The following is a 15915-nucleotide window of genomic DNA, read 5'->3' as shown; positions in this document are numbered from 1 at the left end:
AATCAGTTAATCTCTTTGAGGTTCAGTTGCTTAAGCTGTAAAATGGATATTAATGCTTTCCTTAGGCAAGAGTTGAGATAATTAAGTTAATGAGGTGATCTAGAAAACGGTAGATGATGATTACATATGGGTAATACATGGATCTTGCCTGACACATAGTAAGACACGACTTCTTTGAACCGGGCCCAGGACTTTGCATTTCACTGAAGTTGTAAATTGTGCTTGTTGTAATCTGGGGTTCCACATGGAACCTCTGTTCCTTTTTCCCCTTCATCTGTGCCTGATGATGTTTTGCTTGTCGCAGGCTGATGCTATGGTAGGGTGGCTTGCAGCTTGCTGCTGTAAGGTAGACGTGAGTACCTGATCACCAAGAAATGTCCTCTCTTTCCCCCACTGGAGGCGTCCAGGCCCTTGAACAACTCTGACAATTAATAAGATGTGTATTCTGGACACACAAGAAGACCATATCTGGAGACTCCCAAGTACGTGGTATAAAGTGACCCCATATGCTCTGCTTAGGTCCAGAAAAGTTAAGGGGTAAAAGTTACAGGGCACAGATCTTCTCTGGGCTTCGTGGGTCCAGATATATTGTATTTACAATTCTGAAGTATTTGGACGGTTCCTTCCCGCAACAGTAGTGGAAATCTTAATTTGCGCTGTCTTTCCTGCTTAGTCAGTGCTGGCCTTTTCCTTCCTTCTGCCCTTAGGAGTGACCTCCAGCCACTGACACTCTCCCTGAGCTTGTGCTGTGTGGATCACATGATGAAGCAGCTACTAGCAGCACTTGGTATCAGCAGTACATGAACGTGGCAAAAATACGGGCACTTGAGGAATCTGGTGGTCTGTTGCTTATGTTTAGGAATGTTCATGAGAATATAGGAATTACCCTGTATTTTGTCACAAAAGACCCAGCACCCAGCCCAGCCCCAGAAGAGTTGGGCTTGGCTCCAAACTGTGCATCGGAGGCTTGTGAAAATTTCTTGGAATTATTTTTTTCTTACTAATATTTGGATTTCACATTCCATCCCATAGCGCATTCTGTTTTAATGTAGAAATGGTATTTTTCTTCCCAAATACTTGAAGAGGATTGACTTGCCTGGAAAAGATGACACATTGATCCTGCAGCTCCCCTCCTTGCTGTGCACCCCTGCACACCCCCGTGCACCCCTGCACATGCCTGCAGGCACACCCCCTACCTGAGAAGCAGAGTCTGGTCTGCCACTGGCAGGAGGTTTTGTGGGAGGCTGTAGCCATAATTCCTGGAGTTTACCCCGAACTTTCAGGATTAACATTTCATGGATTGATCATTATGGAGTTTCTAGAGATTAATGTATCTAACTCAGGATGAGGCTATTTGTCTTCAAACTGGTCTTCTGAGCTAGAGTGAAATTAGAACCCTATTTTCCTAGATTTCTTTAGTGAAAACAAAAAAATAGGTCTTCGGATGGTCTCTTGGGATGTCTTTCTGAGAAGCCACCATCTTAATGTAGCAGTGACCCTGGTTGGTTTTGCAGCATCTGTGAGGAGCTCGGACTTACCTCCCTCCTTGTGGTGCCCTGGTTTCCAGTGTCTGGTCTTGGCTGATACCTGAAGGAATACTCTCTGTTGACTACCAAGTTCTTGTCCTGGGTCAGAACTAGAGGCAGAGAAGTAGGAAGTTAGTACTGTTGGGCTGACTTGTACACATTTGCTGCATCACACACCCATCTGGCCCCTCGATGTGCTTGTCTACCTGTTAGTAGGCGTAGGTGTGTACCTCGTTCCCCAAAGCCCAGCTTCTGTGAATCTTCCTTTGCGGAGCCTCTTCTGGTCCTGCTTTCAGGTGGGAGGTTGTATCTTGCTTGCCTGAGCTTCTGTGACATGTTGTCTCACCACAGTGCTGGTTTCCTTTTGCTTTGTCATAGAGCTGTGTTCCAAGGGGTGGATTTCCTTCATCTTTGGCGGGGGGTGGGGGTTGGGGTGCGGGGGAGGGAGTGCACCTGGTAGCCATGTAGACCTGGGTTTACTTCTCCTGATCCTGAGCTCGGCCCTTGGGCAAGTCCATGAGCACTCCAGTGGCCCGGCCCCATCAGTGAAGTGGCCCATCGCTCTTTTCTTGGGGGGTGGTCTTAGGAATGAAAGCATGGTGTAACAGACACATAAGGGGTCTGATGAAGTGCTGGTAACATGGGAAGCATGTGATAAATGCCAGTTCTTTGCTTAGTGTCCAATGCAAATAGGGCCTGGAAGAAACTCTGTGTGAAATTGGTGTTCAGTAAATACTGAAGAGCAAACCCTCCTAGAACCTGGTATTTTGCAGCTACAGATTAAAGTGGCATAGAAGCCTTACCCAGTCTGTTGGAGCTCTGACTGGCTCTCTTTCCCTGATGTTTGTCTTTACTAGGAGCAAAGAATGTTCCAGATCTCTTACGTGTTAACTCCGCCGACAACTGAAACAAAAGAGAGAAGGACAACCCCTTCTTAGGGAGTGGGCAGAAATTCCAATTTCAATTTACCTACGATTTTGAGAACCTACCTTTCCACTTTCTTATTCAGTCTATACTCATAGCACACACAATGACTTGCCCTTCTTCCTCCTGTCACAAATCTCTTGAAGGCTATTAGCCTGATACGCACACAGCTCCAACTTTTTCTTAGTTCTTTGCAGTAATTCATTTCCCAGGGGCTCTTTATGAGAGCAGAACTTTTGAATAGACTATGAATGAGGTTGTGACCATTCCATTATGTCAGTAGTGTTATGGAAAAAAAATAAAACTTCATCCATTGTGTCAATGAACTATAATTCTGTTTAAAAGGTCAAATGTGTGATGCCTTCGAGAAAGCTCCCCAGTGGTCTCCCTTGGGAAGTATGTATGATATGTTGGGAACAAAGTTTTAATGTGGCATTTCTTTTCCTCAAAGATCTTTGATAACTTGTGTTAGATGAAGTTCTTTAAGAGTGGTCATTAATTCCGAGTAGTCATTAGCCTGTAACTGCAATCTGCCCTTCAGGGACCATTGCAGAGATTGTAGCTGTTGCGCATCTGCATTTGACAGAAGGAAGAAGACCGACCTCGTACGGGTCAGTTTGGTGTATTATTTCAAATCAGGGACATTTTCTGTCAGGCTGTGATTGTAATTGAAGTGTTAAAGACTTGGGGAGGGGTAAGTTGCATTTAATCTCTCAGCAGCCTTTAGAGTGAGCATTCGACAGGTACTGTCACTAAATAACTGACATTGCTACTGAGAAGCGTTAAGTCAGTTGCTGTCTTTGTCCTTTTGGGGTGCAGAATTAACAAACTGGGGACACACAAACTTTGCCTAAAGGAAGTGAATCAGCAATATGCATTTTTCTTAAAGACCAGGGGAAGCAGAAAGGTAAGATTGGAACGTTGTGCGGGCAGGAGCCGGTGTGCAAGAGCACGTGTGATTTCAAACCCCCCCCCCCCCACCTGTTGAACTCAAGGTCTGAGGCCCATCCTAATGCTAATATTTTATCACTGGTACTTCTCAGAGTTTTGTGATCTTCTACTTAAATCGGTATGGTAGGTAGCTGTCCCCAGCCATCCCTGCTCCCCTCCCCAATATAATTTTAATCCCTGCCAAAAGGAAATGAATTGCATTAGTTAGCTATTGTGAACTTTAGTTCAGCAGTGTCTGTGAGATTCATCCATGTCTTTGTTAGTATCAAAAGTTTGTTCATCTTCGGGGCACCTGGGTGGCTCAGTCGTTAAGCGCCACCCTTCGGCTCAGGTCATGATCCCAGGGTCCTGGGATCGAGCCCCGCATCGGGCTCCCTGCTCAGTGGGAAGCCTGCTTCTCCCTCTCCCGCACCCCTGTTTGTGCTCCCTCTCTCACTGTCTCTCTCTCTCTCTGTCAAATAAATAAACTAAAAATCTTAAAAAAAAAAAAAAAAAAAGTTCATCTTTGTTGCAGGAGGGTAACCCATGGTGTGAATATACTGTGATCGATCCATTTTACTGCCAGTGGAAATTGTTGTAGTTTCCAGATTTTTGGCTATGCTAAAGAGCCAGTGATCTGTGGTCTTGTTTGCTGGTGTACCTGTGCATGCAAATTGTTCTTTCCCCTTTTCTTTGAGAGAGGACTACTGCAGGGTCCTATTTGTCCAGTTGAGTTAAGTTTCTGATGAGTAATCTCACTTAAGAAGGGGATGCCAGAGGTTTGCAAGATGGTTCGTTGTGCAGATGTTAGCCTTAGGCTTGTCTGTGTAGACATGCTACCAATGACTAAATGATCAGTATTCCAGAGAAAACAGCCATAGGGTTTCTGATTTTCTAATTTTATCTTAATTTTCACTGCCCTGTGTACATGTTTGTGTTCTTCTGTCAGACTCCCGTGAATTCTTTTTGGCAGTGGAGAGATGGTAAAATAGAAGCAAATCCAGCAGGACATAGCTGTGTTCCTCCCACAGGCACTCATTGCCTTTCCTTCATGTGTGTCGGTTTTGTCTCATACCAGCTGCACTTGCACTTTGTCCCTCCCATGCAGTGCCTGACTCGAACCCTTGCTGGTCTCCTCCCTTTCCAGCCAGGTCCTGAGTGGGGGAAGGGAGCTCTGCCATGACAGGACTGTGGCCCAGAGGCGGCCAGCAGTTGTGTAGGCGAATCCCCAAACTGAAGACCTGAGAATTGGACTGTGCCTTGTGGGTTATCTAGTCCAACCAGCTCTTTTTGCAGATAAGACACAGGTTTAGACAGGTAAAGTGACTTGTCCAAGTAGAACCCATGTTTTACTCTGTTCCAGGTGCACCTTGTCTTCTATTACTTACTGACCGAAGGTAAGGCGGTATTGAAAGAGGGCTTGATGCGCTCCTAATTGATTATTGGTTTTGCCAAATGAGAGCTTTCATTGTATATTGTCTTGCTGAAAAATCTTTTTTTTTTTAAAGATTTTATTTATTTATTTGTCAGAGAGAGAGAGCGAGCACAAGCAGGGGGAGTGGCAGGCGGAGGGAGAAGCAGGCTCCCCGCTGAGCAGGGAGCCCGATGTAGGACTCGATCCCAGGACCCCGGGATCATGACCTGAGCCGAAGGCAGATGCTTAGCCCACTGAGCCACCCAGGTGTCCCTTTTTTTTTTTTTTTTTTTTACTTGAACTGTATAGTTAACATACGGTGTGACAGTTTCAGGTGTCCAATACAATGATTCAACAATGCTATGCGTTACTCAGTGTTCATCATGATAAGTGTACTCTGAATCCCCTTCACCTGTTTCACTCATACCCTACCCACTTCCCCTATGTAACCATCAGTTCTCTGGAGTTAGTCTATTTCTAGGTTTGTGTCTCTCTCCTTTGTTTTCCTTTGCTCATTTGTTTCTTAAATTCCACATATGAGTGAAATCATATGGTATTTGTCTTTCTCTGACTTATTTCGCTTAGCATAATACTCCCTAGCTCCATCCATGTCTTTGCAAATGGCAAGATTTCATTCTTTCTATGGCTGAGTAATAATCCAGTGTGTGTGTGTGTGTGTGTGTGTACGTACCACATCTTCTTTATCCATTCATCTATCGATGGACACTTGGACTGTTTCCATATCTTGGCTATTGTAAATAATGCTGCAATAAACATAGGGTTGCATGTATCCCTTTGAGTTAATGTTCTTGTATTCTTGGGTAAATACCCAGTAGTGCAATTATTGGATCATAAGGTAGTTCCATTTTTAATTTTTTGAGGAAACTCCATACTGTTTTCCACAGTGGCTGTACCAGTTTGCATTCCCACCAATAATGCACAAGGTTCTTTTTTCTCCAAATCCTGGCCAACACCTGTTGTTTCTTGTGTTTCTGACTTTAGCCATTCTGACAGGTGTGAGGTGATCTCTCATTGTAGTTTTCATTTGTATTTCCCTGAAGATGAGTGATGTTGAGCATCTTTTCATGTGTCTGTTTGCCATCTGTAATGAAATGAGAGCTTTTAAATTGGGTTCAGAATAATGTGTGATTTTTCCATTCTCTCCTCTGGGCAAATGACACACAGCATCCTGCCCTCTTAGGTTTATGTTCTCAGTGTTTTCCTGTGGGTTGTACATTTATTTTGGTCCTACTCACATTATGTGAACATCTAGTTAAGAGTTTTGCTGCTTTTCCTGAAGAATTCTAAATTTCACTCGAGATTGGCTTTGACTATCAACAAGATAAAATTGGCCTGTCCGATGAGGGAAGACATTCACTGCACAGAGCTGTTGATGACCTATGGTTATCTCCCTTCCTTTGATTTCAACTTTGGGTGCGTGCTTGCTTGTAGACAGCTGCAACAATCTGGCTTTCTCCTCCTGCCTCTTATTTCTCCCCCTGATTAAAGGCCGGGTGTCCTTCTGCCTTCCATGTCATCAGTCCCTGCCTGTCTGGCTGATTGGACAGAAGCTCTGGCAGGCAAGTGATCCATCCTATTACTACTCATTTGCCTTACACGATGTAATCATTCTGACTAGCTGTGCCTAGCATCCTTTTGATAGCAGAAAGCTTTTGAGCTTTTTATGTGAAATTGTAGATAGGCAGTGAGGTAAGCAATTATGTGATAAGGAGGAAGAACTGTATTTTCAGAAACTTGGTCCTGAGTTTTATTGCAAAGGTGTGGAATAGAGAAGGAGGGAACCCGTGGGTTTCATGTGGACCATCAAATGATGGTATTGCTCTAGGATGCTGGAGCTTGGAAGACAGTGTGGAGCCACCCCTCCCATTCACCATGTGGGCAGCTCCTCACTGGTACTGTTTCATTAGAGATCAGTGAAGGCCAGTGAGTGAGCTAGTCAGAGTGTGGTGGAGGGTGGATGGTAGAGGTGGCTGTTTCTACAGCCAAGGGCATCTAGAGCTTATGTTACTAACTTGGAGTATAATGACCTTCCTCCTCCTCCTGTTCTGTACCTTCAGTGTCCCCCATTCACTGTCTCCCACCCCCATTGCTGTGTCTGGCCTTACCTCTTGTAATTTGTCTGTCTAGCTTTACTGCGGTGAAGGCTCAGCCCTCTCCATTTGTCCGTTTTTTTTGTTTTGTTTTGTTTTGTGTTGTTTTTTGAACACCCTAAACTGCTCTCAGTGGGAAATCACTGTAAAGTCTGAAGTATTCTATTTGGAATAAAATGGGAGGTTTCAATGTTTTTATTTGAAAAATGACTGTTGAATCCGTGTAGAAACAAAGATACCACAAGCAAAAATGTTCTTGTTTTCCTTTTGTCAATTTATTAGGGGTTGTGGTTGTTTACCCCTCCCCTGTTCTGTAGGGCCCTGGAGAAAAATGAGGTGGTGATTGGTGTTTTGTAATGAATCTGACTAATTATTTCCCACTCCAACGTTTTAATTTTGTGCCTATTCACTTTTTAGCAAAAATAACTTTTCCCTGGAGGTTGTTGGGAGATTTTACTTATATTCTAATTTGGTTAAAGACTCAAACATACTGCTAGCATTATTATGAGAAAAGTAGGAGCTTCTTGTCTTAGCAAATTTCCTACTGTGAAAAACAAACAAACATGTTAACTCTTCTTTGGGACCTACTGATTTGATGATAAAAGGGTTGACTGGACATGTTGAGCAAATGTATCCTTTTTTCTTGTTGTTGGAATTATCATGAGAGACTCCACAGCCTTCTCCTGGGTTTCGTACATACGTACTTCATTTTCCTGCGCATAGTACTTGACCTTGAGCTATTGAAGCCTCTGTTTCCAGCTTCATCTGGAAAATGGGAGTGATGATTTTCCCTATCCATGAGGTTGCTGTGTGAGTGAGAGTGGTACACAGGGCACTTATATTGGCCTAGCACATAGTGAATACTCATCACATGCCCTCCTTTGAGTTGCTTGTGTGTCTAAGGCAGGAAGGCATATAGGGCTTGGTGGAGGTTGGAGGAGCATGGCTGTTTGAAGACAAATAGAATCGGGTTCAGATTTCAGGTCACTAGCTAGCATACGATACTGGGTAAGAGCTGAAACTTGTCTGAGCCTCAGGTTCTTAAACAACATTCTTAACATTCCTGTCTGCCTCATGAGAGTGTTTTGAGGACCCATTGGGATAATGCATGCAAAAGTATGGTGCACAGTAGAGAGCCACTGTGACTGTTGCCTTCTTAGTGTGGGATAGAAGTATAATGACGAAAGAATACATACTAGTTGAGATTTACTGAGCACTTGTGCCACACTAAGTTCTAAGTGAGGTTAGAAGTGTTGCTTAAGCTTCATAAAGATTTCCAGAGGTAGTTACTCCTCATATTCCCATCTTACAGATAAACTGAGGCATTAAATGGTGAAGCAACTTGGCCAAGGTCATAGAGCTGTAAGTGGCAGAGCCCACAGTATTGACCACAGCTGGGCCAGTATAACCCTGTTAAACCCTTTTCTCCTGACTTTGCTTTTTACATAACAGAAGACATCACTGCAACACTTGAGGTGGCTGGCCTAGCACCCTTGGGTGGGGAAAGTATTTCTGACTTACATTTGTAAATATCTCCTAAATATTAACAGGAACCAAGTGAAGGAGGTTTTGGCCTGGGCCCCGTTGGTTTTTCTGTCACTGCTCACACCCTTATTTTAAGCTGCTTCCCTAGTGGCTCATTAAATGAGACACTGAGGGAATTTGCTTCCTGTGCCTTTTCAATTTAAGTCATTAGCAAGAGATGATGATAGCATATTAAATAAGCTTAACCTTGGAAGTTCTGCCTCTCTGCAAGATGGAGAATTGGAAATGAAGGACTCCAGGATTCTTCTGTCTTCATAGGCTGACTGATGGAGGGTACGCCCGCTGCTAGGCGTGGGCCAGAAAGCAAAAGTGATGGGGGAGGCGGGAGAAGAAAGTGGGTCCCGTCAGGGGCACAGACTATAATTTGTTGCAGCTAATTTGTTTGATGGTTGAAAACTATAAAACTGGCTGTAGAATTTTTAATAAAGTGTAGTTTCTGGAAGGGAGTGTGTTATGCATATGTGAAGTTAGAATAGTATTTCCAAGCAAATAATCTTAAAGTTCCTGAAGTCTTTCAGTTACTGTCTAAAAAAGGAGGAAAAAAAGTTTGAGCCAAGAACGGAGGAATATATGCCATCTTTTTTGGGGTATCTGAAATCTTTACCATGGTAGAATTATATGTCTCCCCAAATTGTGTTCATTAATTGTCCCTTCCGAAGAGAAATGGCACATGTCTAGCTCTTGGCTTTTTGGAAGAACCTGAAATTTCCCCCCGAAGTTTGTTGAAGGTACAAGAGCTGAGTAGGTTACGTATGCACAAACGTATGTGTATATGCAGTGCTCACACAGACTTCCTAAAGTGGCTTAAGAGAAAATGACCCTCAAAGCTTCCATCTTGAATGAACAGGGACATAGAATTGTGTATAGCTTTTATTTCTACCCCTCTGTCGGCAGTGGGACAATAAATCCAATCTTTCTTTGAAACATGAATTGTAGCCACAGTGCAGGGACCAAGGAAGTGGATGGAAAGGTGACCATATGTGTTAAGTGGGAAAAGGAGCATCAAGTTGTGCATTTAAGAGATTCAGGATCACTCACTTAGTAGTTTATTTAAAAGTAAGTCAGTTGTAGAAGTTGAACTTACTAGGGGGGTGCAGGGCATGTATTTGGATGAACAACCTGCCGTTCTGAGCCCGTCTTTGTTCATAACGTGCATTAGAAATGCCCACCTCGTGGAGAAGGTGTAAAGAAGCTGCTGGATTGATAGAGGTGAAGAGTTCGAATTGGAACCGACATACCACAAGTGTTCAGTTAGTGGTAGTTGCCATTTGTATGGAAAATGCTTGAAGTCACATTGGTCAAATTGTTTACTGGAGTTACTTTGGCAGAGGTGGGGAACAGGGACGGAATTCGGTTTGGATTTGTTCCACCGGCGTGTTATACCTTAAATAGCTGGAAAATCAGAAAGATGGAAAAAAAAAATCTGAGGGAGACAGGATGATTCATAAAGTAATCTCTTCGATGGCTTTCTTTTCACTCTTACTAGGTGAGTTTGTTGTCGAACACTGACCTCTGTGCTCCGGAGCCGAAATATGTTAAATGAAGATAGAGTTGGGGATAAAGAAGAACAATAACTTTATTGCTTTGCCAGGCAAAGGAGGCTGCAGCAGGCTATGGCCTTCAAAACTGCAAGTCGGTCCCGGGGGGGGGGGGGAAGGGGCTGGCTGGGGTGCGGGGAGTGGGGGGATGTTCATAGGAAAATAGAGGGTCTGGCTGATTTTGACAGGAGTTGTGTATGTGCTGCCAGCCTTGTTTGTCACGTTTTCAGGGTGGTATTGGGTTCCTTAAAAAAAAAAAAGGCTAAGAAGGGACGAGGGGAGGTATGCAGAAGAGAGGAAAAAGGTTAGTTTAAAATTGAGCTTTGCTGAAGCATTAGTGCAGCCATTTTGGTTTTTTGTTCAGCTTGATGCTTTTAGGCGGTTTCAATTTTGCTAGAGTGGGACATTTTACCTTTGTATGGAGTTGCTTAATTTTTGAGAGGAGTGTATATGTTTCATACTTTACATACTTTGTCCTCACCAGGGTGAAGGGTTAAATGAGATTGCTTGCCCTGGTGGCTTGAATGGGAGGAAGGAGAGAGCATTGCACTTGAAGCCCTGCCCTTCTTTTTGCTGTCATTCCTTTGTCCCTCACACAGGTTGACAGTGAAGTGTGTCTAGTTCTTTGAATTCTGGGCCAAAGGTGGAGAAACAGCAAGCACACCTGATGCCCGAAGGGAGAGGGGACCAAAAGTGGTTTCTCTGTGCCCTGTAGATGACATCCCACCTTTGTCTGTCTTCCCTGTGGCTGACTTTTTGATGTCTGTGTGGTGGGTTTAAGGAGAGTAAACACTGGGGGCCCTGGAGTAAGGTTAATATGGCCCCTTATGGACACGTCACTCGCGTGGTTGACATTGGGCTCTAAGACAAATGGGGAGACTCTTAAGGATTAAAGAAAGCAGGGTGTCTGAGTGGCTGACTTGTCCCTTTTAAGATAAGAAAGATAGCAAGAAATAACCTATGTCAGTAAATCCTGGGGAAAAACTTTTTGGGGGAGACAAACTATACAGCTTGTTGGTTTCTATATTGCATCAAGGGATTGATTTCCAAATAAGGTTTTAGGCTGGTGGTGGTCGTCGCTTACCAAGTTCTCATGAATGAGAAATGGGTCAGCTTGCCATGGTGCTGCCCAGCCAGTTGTGTGAGCAGGCTTCCTGCAGTTAACTATTTCTGATGCACTTGGAAGTGAACATCTTTTTGCCAGAGGTTTTTTGTTTTTTTTTTTTTTAGCAGGGGTGGGCATTTTTTTATTTCCTTTTTAAAATTACTACTTTTTTTTTTTTTTTAAGCAAATCAGTGACTTGCTAACCCTTGAGGCTTTCTAAGAATGTTCTTCTGTTTGGCAGGTTTCCTTGCTAGTTTATTCTGCCTTTTTTGTTGTATTTTCCTGCAGCTGACATTTTCAGGACAGAATGACTGCCAGGGTCAATTTCAGAGTTCAAAAGCCAGAGAAGAAAATTGCATCTTCTCCCTCTGATGTGCAATTAACTTTGACTTTGACAAAGATTCCCTCACCCTGTTGGGATGTGGGAGAATGTTATAAAGGATTTGGAAACTTAACAAAATGAATGGTCTGCCCTGAAATTGCTTTCCCACACACACATATTCCCCACCCCTCCTCCAAAGCACACAGAGACACACAATTCCATGGATCCCAGGGTTGGGAATCAGGCATCAAAAGTTATCTACAATTTAGATACTCTTACCTTCTTTAAGTATGCCAGGTGTTTCTCAGAGTCAGAAGTTTATAAAGTGTATCATTGTGCAGCTGTTTCAACAGAGCCCTCAAGCCAGCAACAAGGGGAAATCTATCCCAGAGAGAACAAGCTAGACTGGGCCATTGCAGTGCAGCTGGGGGAGACTGAGTGTTCACCTGAGAGGTGACTTAACATTCTCAGTGGGGTATGGACAGGGTACTGTTATCCTGTACTTCCCCATCTGTGAAGCCCCAAAATAAACAATTTTGGATACCTCTGCCTCCTCTCACACCTCATCCTGCCACCTGATGGAGAGGCTAGAGGGTTCTACTTCCATACTGGTAAAAAGCTGCGTGATCTTAAGTCGTAGACCATTTTATTAGTAGCTGGCATTCTGAGAGAGGGGCACTACACTAAGTATACTACATGAACTGTCGTAGTTCATCCTCTCAAGAACTCTGAGGTTCAAGGTATACCTTGTTTTTAGGGACGAGCAAACTGGGGCTTAGAGCAGGTTATGGAGTTGGGACCTCACGCCCAAGTCTACGGAGATTCCAAAGCTGTTGGTAGAATGTAAATCTGCAATATTGCTAATGTGGGGCATGTAATAATTCTAAACTTGTTTGCCCTTAATAGTTTCTCAAATACAGAGAAGGTAACTGACTGAATGTCAAAGGGAGAAGTTGACAACACCATGGCATAGTGGGAGAATTTAACACGCCTTTCTTAGTAATTGAGATATCAGACAAATAAAATAGTAAAGACATAGAAACTTAATCTAATGGACATGTATAGAACATAGCTCTTGTACCTGGAGCATACTTCTTAAAGTGCACAATGGAACGTGTTTGGAAAGTGACCACATGTATCTTAAAATTAATTTTATTTATTTTATTTATTTGACAGAGAGCATGAGCAGGGGGGAGCGACAGGCAGAGGGAGAGGGAGAAGCAGGCTTCCCACTGAACAGGGAGCCCGATGTGGCGCTCGATCCCAGGACCCTGGGATTATGACCTGAGCCGAAGGCAGACACTTAACTGACTGAGCCACCCAGGCACCCCTTAAAATTAAAAATTAAAACTAGTTAAGTTAGAAATTAAAGACAAAAGGAAGTGATTTGCCCATGCTCTAGGATTGTGAAATAACCTTCAGTTCCTTTGCCATATGGAGCATACAGACCTCAGCTGGGAAGAGCTCACAGTCCTGGGGGTGACCTGGAGACAGAGCAGTAGGGACGGGAGTCCACTCTGCGCCCCCAACCCCTGCCACCCATGGTTACTGAGGATTAGGAGCTGTTCCTATTTCCTTTTGAGGGACCCAGGGTGTAGGGTTCTTTGACACAGAGACCACTCTCTGCTTCCCAGTTAGGCATTTTGTAAATATATATCCCTACCTTGACAGTCCCTGAGGAGGGAAAGTCCTTAAAACCATCCGGGACTCCTTGTTTATGGGAATTCTGGGCTATTCCAGCATTCCTATGCCCTGATAACATAGCCTTTTCAAGGTGGGGGAATTAAAGTGTCTTGTTGGTACATAAATTAAAATCATTGCCTTTTAAAAAACTGAATAGGACCTTTGTAGATGGAAGATTTTACACTCCAAGTTTTTTATTAATGCTACAGTTCCCATCCTCACAGGGATGCGTGCAGGAAGAGGTTTTGGCTTCCTCATTGGAGCTCAGTGGTGCTGAGGCAGAGCGCTGTACTCTCAGGCCATTGGCAGAACTGTGCTTGAGGTTAGTACCATTTCTTTCCTTCGGTAACGTTAGAATTCAGTTTGCTCTTTTCCTCAGGTATCAGAAATTGGTGAAAATTGACTGCAATCAGCTTTGTCTTGCCAGTTTTCACTTCCTGTACTTTGTTTGCTTGTATTACACCCTTAGTAACAGTGTGTCACTTGCGCCTTGCGGAACTACGGGACATGGGATTAGATTTGGGGGCTGTTTTATCCAGAAGAACCCCTGGGGTGGTTGAAGGGCTGTACTGACTAAGCCCCAGGGAGGCGGCGTCTCCACAGGTGCTGTTGGTTTTCAGCAGAGCTGAGAGGGGCCGGATGCCACCCTCCTCCATCAGCTCACCACACCCCTGCCTGTAGTTCAGGCCGCCTGGGCCGTTATCCCTCCCGTACCGTCTTGCTGTGGCATTCTGATCCTCTCTGCTGTCTGGACTCCTCGTGGCACGGTGTTGGATCCGTGCCCGTGCTGCCCGTGCGAACTGCTAGAAGACCAGCTGAAAGAGGAGCGAACAAAAGGCTTTAGTCCTACATTAATGCTGGAAGTGGGCACGAAGGGTGGACAAGAGTGGCAGTGATGGACTTGGTCATGTAGATCATGCATTTATTATTTTATTAGCTGGGCTCTTGTTCTCTGGAGCTTATCCTGCATGTGTGCAGATGAAGCCATGAGTAACTGAAAAGTTACGCCAATAGAGTTCACAAGATGAAGGCTGTGCGTGGGTTTTGCAGTGTACGTGCATATAGAGCAACCGATGGCTGGATAGAGTCCATTACAGTCTACGTGCATCTCTAGTACACACACTTGCATACACGGACAGGTACACGCACACGTGCACCCCGGGTACCAGAGACACTGAGCCATGAGCTTCCCTTTGATGCTTGGGAAGGCTTCAAGGGAAAAATCTAGGGACATGGGCGTTGGGAGCATGTGTTGGCTTTTTGGACCCATGCAGCTGGTGGAACTAGGGAAGCTATCAGGTGTTTCAAGTTATCTTTGAATTCTCCAGGGATCATTTTAGGTGATGAATAGGCAAGTGATTATATGGCAAGGTTTCTTCGTCTCTGGGATGTACGCTGAATGTCCCTGTGGCACCCATTGTAGGGTCCTGGCTGGTTGAACTGGGGACTTTGTCCTTGTACTCCTGGGGTTGGGGATAAAATTCCCAATGCTTCTGCCTCAAGAAACCATTGGCTTGTATTGTGGGTGCCAAAGCAAATCGTACTGAATGAAAAGCCCACCTGGCTTATCACCTGTTACTGAGTACAGGTGTTTGCACACAGCGAGAGGGTCACTGGGCTCTTGCATTAGTAAAAACAACATATCTGTCACTGACAAAAATGACCTCACATCCATGGGGAAATAGTGGTGAGTCAGTCCCAAAGATGAACACACGGCTTGGGAACTTTGCCGAAAACTTCTTCTATCTTATTCCCACAGTTGGGACAGGAAGATTCTAACAGGTTTTATTTTAACCTGGAGTTTATGGAGATTTATAGCTGAATGCAGTAAGGCTTTAACTCTCAATTTCTGGGCTGGCTTTTAGCTGGGGGTTCTTAACCACTGGCCAGCCTCTTTTTGTCAAAGAGAAAAATGTGTTTTTTATTTTGTTTTTTTGTAAAAGTATAAGATGATCATTACTGAAGTAATATGGAAATGGAAGAATAAAATAGTTACTCTAAAACCCACAGCAGCTTGTCATTTTAATAGATTCTTTCTAGTCTTTGTGAAATTTTAAAAATTCATAATTTTTCCAGATTATAAGAATAACACATGTATAAGATATAACATATTTTAAACATGACATGCATGTATTTACTTTGGAGTAATACACGCTTCTAGTGCTTTTCCTTAAAGTTTTTAAATTTTTATGTCTTAAGCTATTTAAGTAATCTATATACCCAACGTGAGGCTCAAACTCATAACCCCGAGATCAAGAGTCACATACTCTTCTGACTGAGCCAGCCGGTGTCCTCCTTAGATTTTTTTTAAAAGATGTTATTTATTGAGAGAGACAGATAGACAGCAGGAGTGGGGTGAGGGGCAGAGGGAGAAGCAGACTCCCCACAGAGCTGGGAACCCAATGCGGGGTTCCATTCTGGGACTCCCAAGATCATGACCCGAGCTGAAGGCAGACACTTAACCGACTGAGCCACCCAGGTGCTCGTCCTTAGTTTTTTTTTTTATAGTGGATATATGTATACTTGGAATAAAATTAATAAATTTTATGGTTCATATTTTTATATTCTATTTTTCAAATAATATTGGTAATGCTTATATTCAAATTGTGTAAATGTGGTTTAATTTGATACATAATTTAGGTGGATATATCAGAATTTACCTAATCATTTTCTATATTTGTAGTGGTAGGAAACTATCTTGATGCTGTGGTAGCTTCCAAAGATAGTTATCCTAGAAGTCAAAAACAAGGCCACAGACCAAATTAAGGTGTCTAAATTGTTCAGTTTCTGAGTCCATTTAAATAGGAAGAAGCAAGG

At 43.6% G+C, this 15915-nt stretch overlaps 1 protein-coding gene across 11 annotated transcripts in view; it reads left to right on the top strand.

Moving 5' to 3' along the window:
• TLN2 (talin 2) overlaps positions 1 to 15915 on the top strand; it is a 420448-nt gene that overhangs the window by 98327 nt on the left and 306206 nt on the right. For 2 of the 11 annotated variants that reach the window (XM_036081099.2, XM_036081096.2), the window contains exon 1: positions 13323 to 13420. The exons of 5 other annotated variants lie outside the window; for them this stretch is intronic. The gene's annotated coding sequence lies outside the window, so the exon portion shown is untranslated. Of the gene's footprint in view, positions 1 to 13304; positions 13421 to 15915 lie in introns of those variants that run through there. 4 more of the 11 variants (XM_036081092.2, XM_036081098.2, XM_078079261.1 and 1 more) reach the window with 4 other exon arrangements.

The sequence above is a fragment of the Halichoerus grypus genome, chromosome 8 (assembly GCF_964656455.1).
Source record: "Halichoerus grypus chromosome 8, mHalGry1.hap1.1, whole genome shotgun sequence".
Taxonomy (NCBI): Eukaryota; Metazoa; Chordata; class Mammalia; order Carnivora; family Phocidae; genus Halichoerus; species Halichoerus grypus.
The sequence above is the reverse complement of the archived record's forward strand: the minus strand, read 5'-3'. Positions and strand labels throughout refer to the sequence as shown.